The sequence below is a fragment of the Hemitrygon akajei genome, chromosome 32 (genome assembly GCF_048418815.1).
Source record: "Hemitrygon akajei chromosome 32, sHemAka1.3, whole genome shotgun sequence".
In the NCBI taxonomy this organism is placed as follows: domain Eukaryota; kingdom Metazoa; phylum Chordata; class Chondrichthyes; order Myliobatiformes; family Dasyatidae; genus Hemitrygon; species Hemitrygon akajei.
The window spans coordinates 19,994,684-20,009,078 of NC_133155.1; positions in this window are offsets into that span (position 1 = coordinate 19,994,684).

Genomic DNA, 14,395 nt, shown 5'->3' on the forward strand with positions numbered 1-14,395 from the left:
TGACCCTTCAACATGATTTCAGTATCTAGAGACTACTGGATTATTGGAGGTGAAGTGATAATCTGTTAATCTTCACCAGTTATCCTGCCTGTATGGCTTCAATTTGCAAAGGGCAACGAAGATTCCTGCCTTTATAGCCAAGAATCTACCCTTCCGTACTTTAACCTGAGACTCCCTCTGCCTGTACATGATTCAACTGCTCGCAGATTGAATGCTTCATAGGTCTCATCTGTGTTTCTCATAGAGGAAACTTCACCTGCTAGATTACTACATTCATCCATCCTCAACGGCTTGCATCCTGTCATTGCAAGGTTACAATAAAATCTGTGGCCCATTAACCATCACGTCAGGCTTCTCTTCAGATACAGCTGTGTACTGCAAGAGGAAAAAGGAAATATTGGGAAGAATGAATAAAGTCGCTATTTTAAGTGTTCTACTCAAATTAAGTGAAGGCATACTGCAGTCAGATAATACTCAACTAAGATCAGAGTTGTTCCATTAGATACTACTGTGGTTTGCTCAGACATGAAACAAGCCAGATGGTGATACAGCACAAATCACAACATGATTTGTTATATAAATGTAATAATCTTAGAATTGTGAAAAGTCATAAGTTACCGTATACATGTAGAATATACTTAAGTTCAGAACGTTACTTTTAACAACGTTAAATGACTCATGGATTTCAAGAGAATGATCTGATCAGAGAGTTCAAATAAACTCTTGTGCTGAACTTCTTTTGTCATTGTACCAATGAACTGGGATAGGTGACTGAATAAGTAATGTGTCTTCGTGATGGTATCTGATATGCTGTCCTTGTCCCACAATGCCAATGGAGGCTATTTACATAAATAAATAGACAGATAGCTAGATAGGTAAACTGATAAATAAATAAACATTCAAATGCATTCACTAGTATTAGGCAGCATGAAGATTAATTGGTCTATATAAACGATCTGAGAAATTAACTAGCTTACAAGCACCACTTCATTAAGTACACCTGCACACCTGCTTGTTAATGCAACTATCTAATCAGCCAAACATGTGGCAGCAACTCAATGCATAAAAGCATGCAGACATGGTCAAGAGGTTCAGTTACAGCTCAGACCAAACATCAGAAGAAATGTAATCTAAATGACTTTGACTGTGGAATGATTGTTGCTGCCAAATGGGGTGGATTGAGTATCTCAGAAACTGCTGATCTCCTGGTACTTTCACTCACAATGGTCTCTAGAGTTTGCAGAGAATGGTGCAAAAAAAAAATAAATCCAGTGAGCGACAGTTCCATGGGCGAAAATTCCTTGTTAATGGAAGCGGTCAGATGAGAAGGGCCAGACTAGTTCAAGCTGATAGGAAGGAAATAGTAACTCAAGTAACCAGCAGTGGTGTGCAGAAGAGCATCTCTGAATGCATAACATGCTGAAGCAAGAAGTGGTTGGGCTACAGCAGTAGAAGACTACAAGCATACAATCTGTGGTCAGTTTATTAGGTACAAGAGATACCTAGTAAAGTGGACACTGAGTGCATTTCACATCCTGATACTTGATTTTCCTATCTACAGAGCTATCCTAGATGCACGTGAACATCGGCCGCACATGACTAAATCAGCTCTGCTTCTGTTCTGACTAACACCAGCTGTGGAATCAGACTGCTGCAGCTGAAAGGTTGTTTTCAGTGCGTTTGTTCCTGTGCCTCATATAGAACGTTTTCAGCTTTGTTCCTATCCCCTGGCCCTTCCTCTTTCATTCCGTGGAGCAGGTGTTCCCAGACTTTTTATTCCATGGACCCCTACCCCAGGTTGGGAACACCAGTTGTAGAGCACAAACAGGCAAGCAGTACAGTGAGGTCTTCACCATGCAAGTGCTGTAGTGCTTGGGGTCAGAGAACATCCCTTGCTCAAGCTGGGGCCCTGGCCTGTAATTTAATCCCTTATGGAGCCAAGACCACAAGGGCCACACAACACCTTCTTTGTGGTGTCAGCACCAAGGTGAAATTTCACATTTTCTAACAAAACAGCAAAATATTGGGTTCATTGCTGTAAATGTCTGAGGAAAAATGGGTGCCAGTAAAGGGCCACTATTTCACTTTGTTGCCTGGAGACTTATTAGTGGAGTGAGAGGTGTTGGATTCCAAATTGAAAGGAGTTTGAGGTGATGGCGGTGAATATTTGACAGGCAAATTGTGGTCAGAATCAGGTTTATTATCACTTACACATAGATGTTGCCAGGACTGCTGAGCTCCTCCAGCATTTTGTGTGTGTGACTCGGATTTCCAGCACCTGCAGATTTTCTCTTGTTCCTGGTGTGATAAAATTTGTTGTTTCGCAGCAGCGGTACATGCAAATTCTTCATCAACATTTAATGCCAATGCTGTTGCGCACCTTCTGGAGTTTAACACTCAATCCAATGCTCATATTATTCACACTGATATAAATTCCCATTCAGTGATAGATTTGGGGGGTATTCTTGAGCAGCCCTGGGTCTAGGAAGCCTGGCCATGGCCGTGCTTGTGAACTGCAGTTGGCTGAGGGGCCAGTAGACAAGAAACAGCAGGGCAGTGGCCGAATGGCAACGACAACACAATGAGAGAGGACGACAGGTTTGCACCGTCACGGTGTGTGCTGGTAACGTCGCAACCCAAGTATGGAGGAAAGATGGACACCGACAAAGAGACGGTGACCGGTTTCATTCATGAGAATTCCAACAGAGCATCGGTGGCTCAGCCGAGCGACACTGCAAGAGATAACACTCTCAAAACTAGGACCCTGGGATTAGTGCTAATCCGGTGTCCACTTAAATAATACAAGTAACACGGAATCCCTCAGCATATCAAATAAACTTAACAAGTTTAAAGAGAAAGCACCAGGAGACTGCATTACAAAGCTTTAGTTGCTCAAGAAAAAACACAAGGAACTCTAAATGATTAATAACTCTTATTAAACAATAATTAACTAATTCAGGTACTCCAAAAACCTCGGAGCTCAATGCTCTCTGGCTCCCCACAAAGGCCTGAAGTGCTCATTACATGCACGGACCATAGCCACTGCCACTCCTTGGAGCAGCACCTCAACGATCCCGAAAATCTGTTGGAGGGTAGATTGTTAGATTGCTGCTACGCCCAGCAGACCCCCATGATCATAATTGCACAGCCTGACCTTCCACTGGTTGCTCTCATTTTGTTACCTCATTGTGCCACAACGATGACCATCAGTGGGTGTACAGTGTTTGTGTCCACTGCGCATGAACAGAACGGACCACTTGCAAAATGGATAAGGGTAGGCTCCAACTTCTGGACAAGTTTGCACTGGACCCATCCATGCTCTCTGACACTGCACGCCCTCCCAGTGTGCAAAATAATTCATTGTGTTGCTATAAACAAGATGCTGGAAGAACTCAATGGGTCAGGCAATAACCATGGAGAGAAATGGACAGTTGACACTTTGAGTTGAGACCCTTCCTCAGCACCATTTATCAAGGGTCTTATTGAAAAACATCAACTGTCCATTTCCTTCCACAGATGCTGCCTGACTCATTGAGTTCTTCCAGCATCTTGTTTGTTGCACCAGATACTCTTGGGTCTCCATTTCATTATGTCTTCTTACATAGCCTGAGCACCCACAGTAGAAGTTGCACCTTCCAGCAAGCAGACGACTGCTCAGACCTTGTCCCCACAGTCTCTAATGACCTGTTTCAAACCTTGCGCTAATTCCAGCTCTAGGCTCTCCTTTGCATACAGTGGCTGTATCTGAGCTGGTGGGTGCAGGTAATGTATCTCCACCATCCTCTTGGTTCTTCTTGGTTTTCCTCTGATGTATGGACAGGCTGTGATGATTGAATATCTGAATGAACATAGAACATAGAAAACCTACACAAGTCACCAGCCCTTCGGTGCACAATGTTGTAACCTACTCTAGAAGCTGCCTAGAATTTCCCTACTGCATAGCCCTCTGGACCTTTTATCAAGGGTCTTATCCCAAGCTCCATGTACCTATCTAAGAGTCTCTTAAAAGACCCTATTGTATCCACCTCCACCAACTTTGCTGGCACTGTATTCCACACATCCACCACTCTCTGTGTGAAAAACTTACCTCTGACATCCCCCTTGTACCTACTTCCAAGCACCTTAAAACTATGACCCCTCGTGTTTGCCTTTTCAGCCCTGGGAAAGAGCCTCAGGCTATCCGCACGATCAATGCTTCTCATTATCTTACACATCATCTTCTTTTTTGAAAGAAGGAAAGATAAGCATACGGTTGAAGTCCAGGTAAGAGAGAAAAGTAAAAGTCCACGTTAGCAATATTTGTGGCTTGTAAATCAGGAGATATTAGTGGGTCACAGGGAAGTGGTGTGCATGAAGGATTAGACATGAGTTCCTCATAAGGGATCAGAAGTGGAGAGAGTGAGCCGCTTCAAGTTCCTGGGTGTCAAGATCTCTGAGGACCTAAACTGGTCCCAACATATCGATGTAGTTATAAAGAAGGCAAGACAGCGGCTATACTTTATTAGGAGTTTGAAGAGGTTTGGCATGTCAACAAATGCACTTAAAAACTTCTATAGTTGTACCATGGAGAGCATTCTGACAGGCTGCATCACTGTCTGGTATGCAGGGGGCTACTGCACAGGACCAAAAGAAGCTGCAGAAGGTTGTAAATCTAGTCAGCTCCATCCTGGGTACTAGCCTACAAAGTACCCAGCACATCTTTAGAGAGTGGTGTCTCAGTAAGGCAGTGTCCATTACTGAGGACCTCCAGCACCCAGGGCATGCCCTTTTCTCATTGTTACCATCAGGTAGGAGATACAGAAGCTTGAAGACACACACTCAGCGATTCAGGAACAGCTTCTTCCCCTCTGCCATCCGATTCCTAAATGGACAGTGAACCCTTGGACACTACCTCACTTTTAAAAAAAAATATACAGTATTTCTGTTTTTGCATGTTTTAAAAAATCTATTCAATATACATAATTGATTTACTTGTTTATTTATTATTATTGTCATTTTTATTTTGTTAATTTTTTTCTCTGCTAGATTATGTATTGCATTGAACGGCTGCTGCTAAGTCAACAAATTTCATGTCACATGCTGGTGATAATAAACCTGATTCTGTGGTGAAGAGTATTTGATGTGAAACCTTAACAGTGCTTTTCTTACCACGGCCGCTATCTGAGCATGTGAGCTTTTCTAGTATTTTAGTGTTTATTTTAGTTATGCAGTGCGGTAGTGCAGCAATTAGCAGAGCGCTTTACAAAACCAGATCACTGATCAATTCCCACTGATGCCTGTAAGCAATTTGCATGCTTTCCCTGTGAACGCGTAGGTTTCCTACCCGTGCTGCGGTTTTCTCCTACATTCCAAAGATTACAAGTTAGGGTTAGTGAGTTCTGGGCATTCTATCTTGGCACTGGACGCCTGGTGACACTTTGTGGGTTGCCCAGCACAATCCTCATGGATTTGATTTGATGCAAAATGACGTAGTTCACTGTATGCTTCGATGTTTTGATGTACATGTGATAAATAAAGCTAATCTGAAGACACTATAATCCTCAATGATTTGAGCACCGTCACTGGCTAGAGTCTTGGCAATAGCTACCCAACGAACGTCACTACCATAGCGGATACCCAAAGGTTTCTGATGCACCCCAGTGCTTTCATCCTGTCTCAGCACCTCCACCCAAACCATGACTCTGAAGGTTCCAGCTGAAGATATTTGCAGATCAGTGAGTGAGATCAGTCTGGGTGGCCACTACTGGTTGGAAGATGTGCTGGACGTATGAACGTTAGGAATAGGCTTTCACTGATGAACATGTTTGCTAGACCACTGACAGGAGAGTAGTGCAATAAGCAAGGGCTGACATAGGCTGAATGACATGGTATTGGAAGATACGTTAATTGAACTTGGCCACTATGTGACACCAGTCCCATTTCTCAGAACTCAATTCCTGTCATTGATCTTTAGGTTTATCTGTACCCTCTACCTAACGGCTACAGTTTCCTGGGATCCCTGCAGATAATAGGTATGCCCCTGGTTTCCATCTCTTCCACCAATGTCTCTGCAAATAACGGAGCCTGCACTTGCTTAACTTCTACAGAATATGATCACCAGTGACTGGCTATTGAAACCATGAAGTTAATGTGTTGTCCACATTACAGCAAATTGCACTAGTTGATCATGAGTCCATCATGCTCCCAGGCTTATTTCCAGAGACTTACTTTGTCCCTAAATAACTGAATTGCATGAACAGTACCTTCCTATAAAATGCTTCAGAGCTTGAGTTAGAAACTGTAGCCACTCTACAGTGACATTCAGCTTCAGACTGTTCTCTCCGTATCATTCTCATGAAGTTGCAATAGCTGAAGGAAGTGGGCTTCCCTTTCTAAAAATGCATGATATCAGAAGCATACAATGCCTCAGCAATATGACTGTTATTATCTTATAGCGACTGTAGACATCCCACACCAGTATTGTTCAATGAGCAGACTGAAGCCCAGCTTTCAGACAATAGGCACTCCTGCCATGATATGGTCAGGGACTGCTTCACATTAAATGTGTGTGAATGTTCGCTCAGAAAGGAAGCAAGCTCAATAGCCCCAATGAATTCCTGCATCCTGACATTGTAACTACATTGAAGTTAAGTTTCCTGCATTTGTAAAGCCCCCGATTTATCTTTAATGCTTGCTATGTTTGTTATCGTTCTGTGCTTCCAGCAAATAAACCCAGGTTTCATTCAGAATCACTTTAGCAAAGCCTTAAAGAGAGCATACACGCTGTCATTTTCCCATAGTTGTCTGCTATTGTTCAGCAATTTCAGTAAGAGAAACAGTCTGCCCATAAATCTCTCACAGGCAGAACAGTTTATTTAAACATTTATTTGTTTGTTAAGTATCATGTTGTAGGTCGTGGGTGATCATGGGTCATGATGGCCATGATTGCTCTTGGCAAATTTTTCTACAGCAATGGTTTGCCATTACCTTCGTCTGGGCAGTGTCTTTATAAGAAGGGTGACCCCAGCCATTATCAACACTTTTCAGAGATTGCCTGGTGTCAGTGGTCGCATAACCAGGACTTGTGATACACAGCAGCTGCTCGTATGACCATCCACCACTTGCTCCCATGGCTTCAAGTGACCCTGACCCAGGTGACACACATTGCCCAAGGTGACCTGCAGGCTAGCGGTGGGAAGGAGCACCTTACACCTCCATTGGTAGAGACAAATCTCCAACCCGACACCCCACTTAAACACTAGGCATTCAAAAATGAGCCTTAGAGCATCTGTTTCTCTAACATTCAGACATCAATTTATTTTCATTTTGATTACCCATTTTCAGTGCCACTCACACTATTTGACACATTGGATACTCCGTAGCCACTTTGTCACTTGTAGGTGCCGGAAATTTGCAGAGTAGGTAGATAATGGCATCGTCCTCAAATAATTTCACTCCAACCTGGGCTGCAGAAATGCAGCTAACCTCAAGTGATAATCTCCCCACAACCCATGCCACCGAGAGGGGTGGTCAGTTACACCTGCGTTTATTGATGCTTGATTCAGAGTTGGGTTGGTTGGTGAGAATATATTTCTATGAAGAGACAGGGTTCTCTAAATTGATAGAAAAAGCTGTGGTTGAGGATGGGGCTATATCCTCAGATCATATCACCTGCAATATCTGCTTATTCGCAGAGATTTGTGATCTCCATTCTCTGTGTCTCCATCCCAAGAGGGGAGGAAGAAGAGAAGACCAATAAAAAAGAAAAAGGAACCTGCCAGAAGAGGAGGAAGCGAAGAGGAGAAATGCTGAAGTTGTAGAAGATGTTGGTTTTTGGATTATTGTGTACAGTTCTGGTCTCCTAACTACAAGAAAGATATTGACAAGCTTGAAAGAGTACAGAGAAAATTTATAAGAATGTTGCTGAAGTTATAAGGTTGAATAGGTTAAGATGTTATTCCTTGGAGTGCAGGAGATTTAGGGGAGATTTTATAGAGATGTGCAAAATTATGAGCAGTTAAGATAGGGATAGCACTTCTCCCAGAGATTGGGTAGGACTAGAACTAGAGGTCATAGGTTTAGGATGAAAGGTGAAATATTTCAGAGGACTCTGAGGGGAAACTTCTTCACTCAGAGAGCAGTGTGATTGTGGAATGATCTGCCAGTGGAAGTGGTAGATATAGATTCAATTGTAACATTTAAGAGATGTTTGGATAGGTACATGGATGAGAGGGCTATGGTCTGGGTGAAGGCAGATGGGACTGGGCAGAAGGCCAGGCCAACACAGACTAGATGGGCTGAAGGACCTGTTTCAGAGCTGTAGTGCTCTATAAACGCTTTGACCAGAAGGGTTTATCTTCCATGCATCTTGAGAGAGCATTCAACATAGGTTCACCTTGGACAAGGACCGATGACTGAGAGACTCTTTCACAGAGAGGTGATGGTGATCTAGATGTACTACCTGAAGAAGTCATAATGTGAACCTCAGATCCATGAGTGGACCACTTTTATTGCAATATGAAGGTCACAATGTCCCTTAATTTCTCCACCTTGGGATTGTTCTAAGGTGCTGCTGGTGATAGAATCTTCTGCATTAGGGAAATGAGATACATTTTCTCCTCAAGGGAAGTCACATTCACCTCCAACCCATTGGATAAAACAGGTAGAACAGGTCAAAAGCTTTAAGTTACTCGGGGTGAATATCACAAATAACCTGACTTGGTCTAACCAAGCAGAGTTCACTGCCAAGAAGGCCCACCAGCGCCTTTACTTCCTGAGAAAGCTGAAGAAATTTGGCCTGTCCCCTAAAACCCTCACTAATTTTTATAGGTGCACCGTAGAAAGCATTCTTCTAGGGTGCATCACAACCTGGTATGAAAGTTGTCCTGTCCAAGACCAGAAGAAGCTGCAGAAGATCGTGAACATAGCCCAGCATATCAGACAAACCAATCTTCCATCCTTGGATTCACTTTACACCACATGCTGTCGGAGCAGTGCTGCCAGGATAATCAAGGACAAGACCCACCCAGCCAACACACTTTTTGTCCCACTTCCCTCCGGGAGAAGTTTCAGGAGCTTGAAGATTCATACGGCCAGATTTGGGAACAGCTTCTTTCTAACTGTGATAAGACTGCTGAACAGATCCTGACCCGGATCTGGGCCATACCTTCCAAGTATCCGGACCTGACTTGCACTACTGTACTTTCCCTTTTCTATTTTCTAATTATGATCTATAATTTAAATTTTTATTATATTTACTTTGATTTGTACATCAGGGAGCGCGAAGTGCAGAAACAAATATCACTGTGATGATTGTACGCTCTAGCATCAATTGTTTGGTGACAATATAGTAAGTAAAGTAAAGTTAAGTAAAGAGAACCAGAGAGCACTTGAAGAAGGGTTCACTAGGAATGCAAGTTTTCTATAAATATATCAGGTATGATTCTTTGCAATCACATCAGCTTGAAGGTTGCTCTTCAAAGCATTAAAATATAGCACACCTGTAAGAGATTCATATCCTGAGCTTTTAACATGGCCTTTACTAAATGCAGAAGAGTTTAATGGTCATAGATTCAGAGAGAATACAGTTTGGAAAGCAGTCCTTCAGCCCAATTTCATGCCTATCCATGCTGCTCCCATTTGCCTGCATTTGACCCACACCCAATGAAAGTTCCTGTCCAAACGTCTTTTCAAAGTGGTCATCACCACAATCAACCAGAAAGTTCAACCATGCCATTATATTGCATCTGCCAGCTGTATCTTCCATTTTCCTCCAACTTCAGAGCAATGAATGGATAGTTATGAAGAAGGGCTCTTCTCTGTGTACCTGGATCTTTATTGCAGTTCACAGAGGAGAATGAGAGGCATCATTACTCTCATAACATCAACCAGAAGAGCAATAGAAGAAACATAAGACAGAAACTATGGCATCTTCTTATTTTTATTCATCCTTGGCAATTAGCTTTGCCACGGTTTAGGCAGAGTATAAAATCAGACCGGTTTCTGTTTGTTGTTATTGTGACTTAGAAATTTGAATACAGCACTAACCAAAATTACTAACATCTCAAAAACTCTGAACCGAATCCAGAAATTTGAATATTTAATTTAAGACCAGTGTTCCTCTAAGTACCCCGGTCTTCATTACTCATACACCAGTGGTTCCCAACCTTTTTTTGGCCATGCCCCACCTAATCACCTCTAAAATCCTGATGCCCCCTGTGGTGATATATAGTTCTTATTATTCAAAAAGTGAACTCCTATTCACCTGGAGGAAGCCTAAAAGACCATTAACTTGGTTTAAACAAGCTTCCAAAGAACATGGCATTCATGAAAGAGAAGAATAAAAGAACCAAAGGACTATTAAAGTTCTGAGGAAGAAATTACTAAGAAATTGTAAAAAAAACATTAAGTGATATTAAAATAATAATAATAATAAATAAATAAAACAATGCCGATTCGTTTCTACAGCATACAAAGACAGATACGCCATTTAAAAGAGATGACGCAATGTACACATCTTCACACCACCAAGGACCGAAAGCTACTGCAAAAAGCAGCATTGGCGCGACCTCGTACGAGTTTCTTACGCATTTGGACTTGTTCATTCGTTCCTTCCTACATCAGTCAATTCATTAATTTAATTATGAAAGCCATTTGATGGTTGTAATGATGGTGATACACTATATATACAGTACATACGCAATTACACATGTACATACACACAAGTATTTTTATGTATGCATACTGTATATACACATATGTATTAACTCGCACACACTCATACTCACACAGACTTACTAGAAAAGATTCACTGTTAATAACTCATTCTCGAATTGCCCACCTTAAAAATCAAATTACCCCCCTGTGGGGCGTACCCCACGTTGGGAACCACTGTCATACACTATATGGAGAAAAACTTGTAACAAAAGCTTTATTTTCAATTTAATCTCAGGGCATGGACATTGCTGGAAAGATACATAGGGAGATCCACAAAATTCACCCAGTGATCATAAAGTCACAGTAATATGTCTTCATGATGGTATCTGATCTGGTGAGAAATTGTCTCTCAATGCTAAGGGAGGTCATGGTGTTACTTAAGAAAAAGTCTTGGTGAGTTGCTGTAGAGACTAACGAAAGATTACTGCTCCTAAACATTAATTCTGATTCTGCCCATACAAATATTGTCTAACCTGCTGCGCATTTCCTGTTTTTTTTTTTGGTTTCATTTCAGATTTCCTCCGCCTGCACACTTTTGGATTTGAATCCAAGTGATAATGTACACTCAGTCGCCACTTTATTAGGTACGGGAGTGGAACCCGGTGTGCTCTTCTGCTGCTGTAGCCCATCTTCTGCACGACACTGTTGTAATGCATGGCTATTTGAGTTCCTGTCAGCTTGAGCCAGTCTGGCCATTCTGACTACTGAGTGTATGTTTGTGGTCTTCTGCTGCTGTGGCCCATCCATTTCAAAGCTTGGTAAATTATGACCATGAACAAACAGCAGGTACCTAATAAAGCAGCCACTGAATATAAAGCCAGGAGAAATTTTCTACTTCCTCAAAGGTGCAGTGGCTACTGTCTCCATTCACGTGAAGTCCTGGCGAAGGCTGTCGCAAACTAGCGATGAATTTGAAATCTTCACAGATTCCAGCAGCACTTTGCCATGGTCTTACACCAGAAATGTTTCTAATAAAGGAGGTTCATACATTGTTGAATATATTGAATTAGTGAACAAAACTGTCACCAGGTGCGGATGTGGCCCAACTGCAGAGTGAGAGACACTGAAGCGGGTCGACATTTCACAGACTTTAATGCGAACAGTGTTAAAGGGAAAAGAAAACAATAAATGCTAGGCCAAACAGGGCCGTTAACTGAGCTCTTAAATTGAAAAGGAAGCCTACAATGCGGCTGAAAAGAACAACTAAGAATAAAACAAATTAAACCACAGTAATGTCGCGGTCAGTGCAATGTTATTACAGCTTGGGTTGTAGGAGTTCAAAGTTCGATTCCGATGCCATCTGTAAGACGTTTGTAAGTTCTTCTCATGAGTGTGTAGTTTTCCTATGGTCCTCCGGTTTTCTCCTGTAGTCCTAAGACATACCGGTTAGTAGGATAATTGCAAACAAAAAAAATCTGCAGATGCTGGAAATCCAAAGCAATGCACACAAAATGTTGGGGGATCTCAGCAGGTCTGGCAGCACCTACGGAAAAAATGTATAGGCAATGTTTCAGGCCGAGGCCCTTCATCAGGACTTGAGAAAAATAGATGAGGATTCAGAGTTAGAAGGTGGGGGCTGGGGAGGAAGGAACACAAGGCGATAGGTGAAACCAGGAGGGGGGTGGGGAGAAGGGGGTGAAGTGAAGAGATGGGAAGTTGATTGGTGAGAGAGGTTAATTGGTCATTGCAAATTGCCCTGTGATTCAGCTGGCGTTAACTAGGTGGGTTACTGGCCAGTGTGCCTCACTGGGCCGGAAGGGCCTGTACCATCCTGAACCTCTAAGTTAATCAATAAATAATATTGCAGTAACCCACCATTGGAGTATGCTGGTCCTATTGGAGTGCCCCAGGCACATTCTTCTGAATGGAACTGGCATCCCAGTTGGCAATGCCTTCAACAACAGAGGAATATTCTGACAGCCTGTGATGGTCTCAGCCATGAAGACTCTTGGCAGCCAACAAGCTCCATCCTCCGTTGCTTTCAGTGTTGTTCTCCAGGTATTCATTGTTCCCCACATTTTGTGCCCTTTTCCGATTCCTCCAGCTTCCCCGCGTGGTCCTCTGGACACACTTGAGTTACTTTCTCTTCAAGGCACATTATGTTCCCAAAGTACATACCATGTAAAATTATTCCACATGCATTAGTAAGACTGCTCTTTACAGCAGACTGATCTTTGGAGCCTTTCAGATATTTTTGTGGGTATTTCTATTCTGGTTAATATAAATGATGCTTTGAAACCCCTGTTATTCCGAAGATCCAGAGAGCAGACAGACCACGACGAGGTGTGTAATCTCCTCCGGTGCTTTCCAGCGTGCCTTTTGTGTAACCATACACCAGACAGTATTTTAATTAATTTTTTAAATCGTATTTGCTAATGAAATGCTGTTTTTCACAGCTGCAAGTCTTTCAATCTAAATTGATGCAAGGTTCCACAACCGAGTTAGTTTCTTCGACCTCTGTAAGGTAAATGCAGATGAAGGATGTGATCTTACTATTACGTCATTAACAATGAAACATTGCTCTCTCTATTCTACAGATGCTGCCTCTGTGCTGACCTTGGCCTTATCCCATTCCATTGATTACAAATGCATCAGTCCAAAGCAGCTGGGTGCAGAACCAGTTAAACAGGATCTCCTCATATTACCTGTTCTGAAATCCCAACGGGGAAAAGAAGTGTTTCTATTCATCCACTGATAATCACAGCACATTTCATCTATCAACACACAGTCTCTTCCTCCCGGTTTCCCCCACCAGCTTTCACTGCCCTCCCTCCCACTAAATAAATCTGGCATTTATTATTTTGTTCAGGCCCCAAGGACATTCTATGTATTTGATTTTGTCAACTGTTTGAGATTATTCATGAATTGTGGAACTATACGGAGAGCTGGCATGAATTAAAATAAGGTCTAGTCTTCAAAGTAAAAGTCTGTTCACAATTTAACTTCCTCCACTGATGGTTTACAGGTCATTTGCAAAGCAGTCATTTGGTATGTGACGTTTGGATTCTGTACCATTGTAGTTACATGGGAGAAGACCAGACAATAAGTGAATCATCAAGCTACAAAATCTGAGCCTTTGTACCTCCCTCTGCAAATTGATCCTTGACATCCTCATCAGGAGGCTACAGTCAGTGTGGATTGGAAATAGCATCTCATCTATTGTGTCTGATGCTCCCGATGCGGCCTCCTCTACATTGGTGAGACCTGTTGTAAATCGGGGGACCACTTCATTGGGCACCTCTGCTCCATCTGCCAAAAGCAGAACTTCCTGGTAACCATTCCCATTCTGACATCTTGGTCCACGGTCTTCTCTTTTGTAAAGATGAGGCCACCCTCAGGATGGAGGAGCAACACCTTATATCCTGCTTGGATAACTTCCAACCTGAAGACATAAATATCAATTTCTCCTTCTGGGAAAAAATTGCTCCCCCTCCCCTTTTCTTCTATTCCCCACTCTGGCCTCATACTTCTTCTCACCTGCATATTACCTTCCCCTAGGCTTCCTCCTTCTTCTCTTTCTCCTGTGGTCCACTTTCCTCTCCTATCAGATTCTTTCTTCTCTAGTTCCTTATCTTTCCTACCCACCTGGCTTCACTTATCGCCTTCTAGCTATCCTCTTTCCCTTCTCCCTACCTTTTTATTCTGGCATCTTCCCCCTTCCTTTCCTGTCCTGAAGAAGGGTCTCGGCTGAAAACGTTGT